An 8,910-nucleotide genomic window follows, 5' to 3' on the forward strand; every position below is an offset into this window, starting at 1 on the left:
TACTTAGACTTACTGGACATTGGCCTCCATCTGAAAAAAGGTCTACAATACGTCTCTGGAACTTGAAACGTGTAAGCCCGGTATGCTGCCTCTCAACAGCTTGTTTATCATAGTTACTGCTTCTCTGAAAGCTGAACTGCCCAGAAAAGCAGCTGGAAGGCCATCAGACATGGAAGGTGAGTGTCATTCTGGCTAGTCTACTGTAAATTAAGCAGGAGTTGTGATGCTGTGGTCCTCCAGATCTTACTGAACTAGCATATCCAAAAGCTTCTAGGAGGGTGGCCAAATGGGGATTGTAGCTCAGCAACAGGCTACATGTCCCCCAGTCCTGTTTTAAAGCCTGCAGGTTAGAAATGTTGGGACTTGCAGGTCTAAGATGGAGGGCAACTCCAAGATAGGAGGGCAGTGCTCTGACATGTACCAGAAAGAAGTTAGGCTGTAATCCTATATACACTTACTTGAGAGAAAGTCTTATTATTTAAACTTATTTCCATATAAGTATATAGAGGATTGCACTGAACATGAAGCACACTGAATACTTTGGGCAAATGTCTGAGCTCTAGGACTGATCAGCTACAATGGGACTCAAATCTTCAGTTTGATTCAGGCTTCCAATTCAGTTTAGAAAACTTAACTACATTTATTAGATGTGGTCTGTTAAATCTAGTTGAATGTTTGTGCCAGTGTGCGTATGTGCATGCATGCGCATCTGCACATGGGCCAAAGACCTCAAATTAGCAAATTGATTTGGAGGCATTTGATTCCACAATTTGCGTTGCCTTTCCAATTTGGTTTGACAAGTGGATGCAACTTAGATTCAGATCTCCATGTTGAATATTTGCACACCCCTACAAAATGCTTGTTTAAGTGTCCTTTGAAAATTAGTGGGGTGTCAAAGGGCTTAACTTGGCTGGAGTTTTATAACTCTTCATCATGCCTGGTTTTTCAGGGACTGCAATTTTTGTACTCCCCTCACACACAGTATGAAGTCCGCATTTGTGTAATTTTATATCCTTTTAAACCTTTTCAATCCCATTAAAAAATGCAGTGCTTATGCAATTCTCTTGTCCAAGGTAGATCATTTCCCTGCTCGGAACACAAGGCACTATGGTCCTACATAAAGCCAGTTTTAAAACGCATGCTCCGCTGAGAATTTATGAGCTCCTTTTGTAGACTAATGAAGCGAACATGTTGCCAAGGCCAGGAAAAGCTGTTCTTGCAGTAGGTCAGATGTTTTCCACTGGGTACAAACAATTCTCTTCTGAGCTGTATTTCCTGGATATCTGTGGCCAGAGAGGACAGCAGTTGGCAAGTGGCTTGGCTGAAGAAGTTTCATAATGGGGATTGGGGCTGCTGTCCATTCACGGCGCATGATAGTAATGGTTGAAGTCAGAAATACGGTCTTCAGAGCTCGCAGTATCAAACCACAAGCATGTGGTTCCGAGCCACTCCATTTCTGGAACAGTTAAGCTGAGCGTTACACACTGGTCTTCAGCCATTGGCCCCCTGACACAGCTCTTCCATCTGTCAGCTCAGATTCCTGAGAGATTGCCAGTGTCTGTTTACCATAATCTATTACAGAAGACTAAAAAATAAAGCTTTCTCATTTTTGCTTTTGGGAAACACCAAGATGCCCAGTTAATGTTTCATTTGAGGAGGATTCTGTGCGCTCAAGGCAACCAGCCAACAGGCTGTACCGAACAGTGAACTGCTGGTGGTGTGAGTTATTGGGAAAAGCAATATCAGAGGCTTGCAGACGACTACTCACCTAGAGGATAGTTCCACGGTTCTGGCAAAGAAACAGCAGGAACAACAGCAAAGCCTGTAAAGTTTAAAGTGCTGGCTGGAAAATTCATCAGCTGATGAAATATTAAGCACTATTCTTGTGCATGTAGCAATTATCTGCAAGGCTGCCAAGGAGGTCACCCCCATGAGACTTTATTTTCCTTCTGCTTGCCTGAAGGCTTACCAAGCAAGGCCCACAAGGAAGTTTTCCCCAAAGACATCTCGATGGAATATAGGGCTATTGAGTAAAAGCAAGGAATGTGCATTTTAATGGACTGTGTGCGGAAATCATCTGCTCCCCTTCTGCTGAGTGTGTACCTCAAAGGCAGCAGCGCTGGGGACAGACATTTTCTGCATTTTTGATAGCAATAGAAAAGGCGCGTTGTGAAACTCTGAAAGCATACAGTAAGTTACTGATTTCCTAGAAGCTGCCTGTCCACACGACCCCTTCCGTTGTCGTCGTCTCGTCTTCCTGCCCTGACTGTGTGGCTAATAGAAGTTAGTCAAGTTCAGAGTCTGGTGCATAGCCACAGAGGGCACCCATGAAGGATGTGCACAAACTGGAAAACTTGCTTCATACTGAACTCTGAGCCAAAACAATCCCACCTGAAATATTCCGTAGGCTGTTCCTGATGGAACAAAACTTGAAATGTTTTTAGGCAACAATGCGAGCTCAGGGTAAGCCCCATGTACCTTTTTTTTTTTTACTTTGCTACACAATTAAGGGAGTTGGCAGCCTTTGTTGGCTACTATTGTCCACCCAGCTTGGATGAAGATTGGCCGCGCAGGCCATTTTAAAACATTTTTTTGAACTGAGAATAGCAATAAGTTCAAAGATATTATCGGGTGAGATGCTCTCAACCCCCTTAATAGAATAAAAAGTCCTTTTCAGTTCTGTAAATAAACCCTCACATAGTTTGATGCCATTTTAATTGGACAAAAGAGCAAATCTCTTCTACTTTCTTCTAAATTAACAGTTAATGGCCTGCAGATAAATAAGACAGCCAGCTATATTGACAATTTGTTCCATTCCTTTTCTTTTGTTTTCATTTGTTTTAATTCCCTTGGCCTTCTAGATTCACATAACACATTCAAGAAACAGATTGGTTGTGATGATTGCTGCCAAATGCTGTTCTGTTGAACATTTGCTTGAATGCAGTCAGTTACTGCCTTAGGCTGTATGACCTGCAAACAAAACTCTAGTATTCTAAAAGCTCATGAATGGGGGCAAAAGAGCAATTGTGTATAAGCTATTCTAAACCAACGCAGAAGTCTTAGTTTACACAATTTAACTGTGCCCTGAAAACTCAACATCAGTAAGGTGCAAGCACTCATCAACTGTTCCCATGCCCAACAAATTAGTCTGAACTAGGATTTTTTTTCATTTTGAAATGCATCCAGAGGACGAACATCGAGATACAGAAGGCCAAGTTCAGCCGGCTAGGCTTTTGAGAAAGAAAACCACTGGTGTTTCTTAAACTTCTCATTTTTGACTGAACCATGAAATTAACAGCAGAATTCAAAAAAGTGCAGACAAGCTCAACCAATATAGTATTCCTGAAGCTTAACATGTCTAGCCATGTAATCACAGTGTTGCATCACACATTGCCTCATTCAGTCTCTGTCAATAGAAGGAGAAGCATAGCTTATCCTTTTGCTATGTTGGCTAGGCTGAACATAATCTAATCACTAACCACAAAACTATACAATGATGCTTGAAGTTGCATGTTCTGTTCCAATCTTAGAAGACTCAAAACAGCCATTTGAGCTTGAAATGTTTCAAGGTTGAAACACTTAGTGCACTCCCAGCCTCAGCTTCTGAGGAAGGCTATCTTAAACTTCCATGCAGTATACATTATACTGAAAGAATACTAATATGCTTTGCATACAGTTAAGGAGTGTTTAAATTACTCAATGAGATGCTGTCATCTGAAAGTTAATACTTAGGGCTTTTTTTTCCCAGTTCTTGAATTTCTTTTTCTTTTCTTTTCTGTCATTGTCATTGTCTTTTTCTTTTTCTTTCTTTTTTTTAATCAAAGATATGTAATAGCAAAAGAAAATGTCAGCAAATTTGCATTAGGGGTTTGGTTTGGTCTCAGCCATTAAAAGCCAAATGTTACTCCTACTTAATTACCTTCCTTTTGAAGTTCTCAAGCATTGTCAGCTGTCTACCTGATTTCTGGCTAACATGGCTGATCCTAAAAAGCTAAGCAGGTTTAGATGTGGTTAGTCTTTGGAGGGAGACCAATAGGAAATCCCAGGACTGTAAATTGGGCAAAAAAATCCAGAGGGGATGGAAACAGTGGCAAGCAACTTCCATATAGTCATGTGGCATGTTCAGGTAGTCACTGTGTTCTCAAAACTAAGGTGTCTGTGAAATTACAGAAAGCAGATGTGACTGCTTGGAGTTGTTCTGAATGCCATGCTTGTCAACTGCAGTGCTTATGAACCTGTTTCCCCTGTGCATAACCGTTACACCTGTGCACAATCATTATTTTGCTGATGGTGATTCTTCAAATTTGAAATTTCACAAGCTTTGCTTCTTCCTTACCAGGTTCTGCCCAGCTTTGATCCACCATAACTCTCATTTCATAAATAAAATTTAGATATAATAAGAGGAGGGTAGAAGCAGAGAAAATTAAAATAAAAATTGAAGGTAGACAAAGGGGTGACTTGGTCTAATCTGTCTTATTATACTGATGTGGTACAATATTTGTGTAATGTTAACAATGTAACGATAGCCATGTTAGGTCAGGTGGCCTTAGTCCAGTGGTTTGTTTCTCACAATGGTGAACAAGATACTTTGTGGGGGGGCCTCCCAAGCTAGAGATGGGAATGCTTCTCTCCTGCTGTGGTTCCCTGGTAAATGGGCATTTGGAAGCATGTAACCCCCCAACCCAGAGGTAACACTGAAACTTCAGGACCAATAACCCTTGATAGACCTGTCCTCTTAAAGCCATCCAAGATAGTTGGCATCCCCATATCTTGCGGTAACGAATTCTACAAGTCTCTTATGTGCTGTGTAAAGAAGTGCTGTCTGTTCCAGAACTTCTTCTGATCAGTTTCATTGGATGGCCCTTGCACATTTCTTACTAAATTTTGCAATACTGTGCTCAACAAATATATAAAATCTTTTATAAGAGATGGGCATCAAAATGCATGGCTGATAGCATTTTATCAGTTAGATAAGCAAGTGGACATGGATGGAATGGATTCTTAAATAAACAGATGCAAACTTGGGGCTTTGCAAGCTCGTCTGTCCATTCCCAGGTGGATTCTGGTGACCACATACACCTATCCCTGTGGTTTTCCCAGCAACTGTAAGGCGTTGTTTTGCCATTGCTTGCTGTCACTTATGGAGACCTGGGTGGAATAGTTATGAGAGAAAAAAATCCAGAAGTATTCATAATATCCATAATATTCAAAAATATTATGTTCTTACGTTACAGAAGTTCAGAAATTCTGAATCCATGATTTTATTAAAATAGGAATATAAAACAATTGGTTTGGCTGTTCTCTGTGTTCCAACAAACGGGGTGCTGCTTTGGAGTTTGTGGCAGAGAAGCGCAGCTATTGTATATCCAAATCCTTTTGGTCATCTGCTTCCACCAAGTACCAAACTTCAGGAGGGATTCACAGAGAGTGAGGAATAAGGATGGGGGCCCCACCTAACCAGCCACCCAGGTCAATTGATTCAACCCTAGTGATCAGTGGGATGAAAGATGTTGCCCTCTTTTCTTTCCCTTCTATTCACCCTCAGAATTTCTCTAGCACCTAGTCTGACTGGATCATTCTAACCCAACAATACATTCCTATCAAGAATGAGCATTCCCTTTTATGTGCACAGCTGGAAGGGGTGCAGGTAGAACAATGAGGGAGGAAGGGAACCTCTGCCATAAGGTAGAAATTGACAGCCTGAAGTTCTCAGGGTAGAGATGTCAATTATGTCAACAACCAATCATCTTCAAGGCCATAGAACAAAAGCAAAGAAGCCTTTCAAAGATGGGAAAGGCAGGAAGAAATGAGGGGTTTAAACTGCCATGGATATAAAAGGGAACTGCATCTTCATGCTGATAGAGGGCAGTCAAATGTTCTATCAGACTTTAGTTTGCAGGAAACATTCTTATCTAGCTGTTTCATATTGAGCATTTGATAGCTGTTGGGAAAGCTTTAGCCTAGCAACCAAATTAATCTGTGTGAAGAGAAGCTTGTGAAGTTGGAGGCTGCTTCAGGGAACCTGATACCCATCTAGTCAACCATGGTGATCATCAGGGCCACAGATGTAACAATCAGGTCATCTTCGCCTTGAGCTGAGTCTTCCTCCACTTTTCTTTCTCCCTCTCCCCTATATAGCTTAGCAGTTGAATCTTTGGGTGCATTAAGCTATGTTTTTAAAAGGTGAAGTAACATACTGCCTCTCTATCATCTTACTTGCTATGTCAACACATCTCTGACTATTGACATTTGTAATTCTGTTCAAAGAACATAATCAAGTTTTGATTTCATTCTAATTGACAACCCAGCTCATGCAATATATTTGATCCTTGGACACAAAAGATCAAACCCAGGATGTGACTTGTTAGCTAGGGCAGTCCTTTAAATGCAATAGCACAATAGCAAGTTCCATGGACCCCCCCCCCCTCCAAGATTGCCACTTAAGGCCCCAAAAGACCAATTCAGCATCTGAAGAACCACAACTGGTTGCTTGGCTAGATTTCTACTGACGTAGTCAATAAGTCTCTCAATGGTTTATTTCATCTTTTCCTCTTCAGCTTGCCTTAGCTCATCTGAAAGAGACCAAACACAGTTAAAAGGGTGGCCTACAAGAATAAAGGCGGAGCCAACAAGGAAGATGGTATGTGTCAAGTAATAACACAATAAAAGGGATTCTGGCAGTTGTTTGTTATTTCCTTCATGGAAGGGGGAGTATTTTGAACTGTCACAGATGGTGGCATCTAGGTGATCTTGAGAAAGCTAAGCAGGATCTGACTTAGTTAGGTCTTGAATACAAAATTACCAGGAAACCTTGGGGTTGCAATCCAGAAGTTGAAAGGACATCTGAAAGGGGGCAATCCCAAATCACTTCCATACTTTCACAAATGTGTCAGGATGTGTCACTAGGAGTCAAGTTCAACTCAAAGGACACATTTTGTTTTGAAGTGACTTTTTGATAGAATAGCATCTTTGGGGGAGGGTCAATTCCCTGTTTTTCAGGATGGTACTTGGATGGCTGAGCTGTATTTGAGAACAACCCCAGCGCTGATTTCAGAAGGAAAGCCAACAATACCCCCAGCTGCCATTGGGTGACTCTGCTCATGCTGACAACAACCCAATCACTATTTACTGTAATGATTGGTGGTAGATTGATTAAGTGCTATCAAGTCAGTGTTGACTTGTAGCACCGCACAGATTGATTTGCTCCATGGCCATCTGTCCCTACTGATCTTTCAGGTCTTCCAATGGTGCGTGAGTATGTATTTTCCTTTCCATCATGTCCCTTTTAAAAGTATTATTTTAACTGTAAGCTGGCTCAATTGCTTTATCTGAAAGAGGTACATTAAATTGTATTTATATAATATATATGTATAAATGTGTCTGTGTATTTGTTTACATTTTCTAGACAGGAAACCAGAAATGGTGATCGATGAGATATTTCTTTTTTTTTAAAAAAAAAATCACAGATCTTTAATTTGTATTCTTCTAAAAAGTGTACACATACACAACTAACAAAGCCATCTTTAAGCTTGAGGAGATATTTCACTATTGGTTGGGTGTGTTCAGATGGTGATCTGAGATCTGGGATCTGGATCTCTCTGCAATTGCTGCACAGAAGTGCTGGTTTTCTTACATTTTGTTTTTGTGTAGTGCCATCGATGCACCTGGCAATTTCCCAAGTACACGCCCAGACAAAGTTCAGGTTACAGGCCCAAGGACATTAGAGTTAAAGTGGATGTTCTGTCTTTAATAACTCAATTAACTAGAGTTGCGCTGAACAGTAGGAGAAACTTCCTAACTTTGGGACAGACTTCCAAACACTAAAAGCCATTCAACTGTGGAACCATCTGCTTGGGGAAGTGGTGGGCTCTGTTGTTTTTGGTAAAACTGAAGCAGAGGCAAGACACCATCTGTCAGTAACGTTTTAGCTGCATCTTCCATTACAGAGCCTACGCTGAACAGAAGATTAGATTAGTGACCCTCCAAGTCCTTTTTGACTCTTTGATTCTACCTTGTGGTAGAATGTTTTGCACAACCCCTGCAGAATTCCCCCCCCCCCCTACTGAATAGTATCTCAGATGACTATAATGTTGGGAAAAAAACTCATCAAACTAATTCCATCCTGCACCAGAGAACAACATCCTAGAACCATAAACTAATTATTAGCACTGGATGAGTGGGGATCTCCTTACTTGCAAGGCATGTTATGGGGGTGTTTTTGAGGTCTCAAACAGTCTGGCTATTGATGCTATGATCTTTTTCCTACTTTCAAAATATCTATTCTGTAACAAGTTTTAAGATGTGTATATTTTGAAAACCTACTGAAGACCTTGAATTTGGGGACTTTTGATAAAGGATCTATAGGCTGAGAGGAGTCTAGCATAGCAGATGGAAATGGAAACCTAACAAGAATAGCTTCTTATGGTTTAGAGAAATGGCCTTTGAGCCAAACACCAGTGCCAAGTTAGAGAGAGCATCAGTTTCCTGGACATGCTTAGATCTCCAGAACTGGACCCATTCCTAGAACCAATAACTAAGATGGCTTATGGGCAAGTGCAGCACCAATCAGAAGTAAGAGTGCTTGTGTGAAAACAACACAAACATTGTGTACATGATAAAGGGACAACTTTCCTGGAAGAACTGAGAAGAAAAAGAAGTCAGATAGCTCCTACTCCTTGTAGACAAATTACAGGAGAAAAATCCACCTGAGTACAGTATCAGTTTGAGGTGGCCAACTTCCCTTTCTCTTGTCCAGCATCTAAACAAATTCCAGTTCAGTTTTCACCTATGTAATTTGACCACTGAGAAACTCACTGGTGACTTCTCTGAACCCAACCAATATAATGTGGCGGGTGTTGTGGAGAAAACTGGAGATGAGCTTTCTATGTGTGCCACCTTCTGCTTCTGGGA

Source organism: Candoia aspera, chromosome 6, assembly GCF_035149785.1.
Source record: "Candoia aspera isolate rCanAsp1 chromosome 6, rCanAsp1.hap2, whole genome shotgun sequence".
Lineage (NCBI taxonomy): Eukaryota > Metazoa > Chordata > Lepidosauria > Squamata > Boidae > Candoia > Candoia aspera.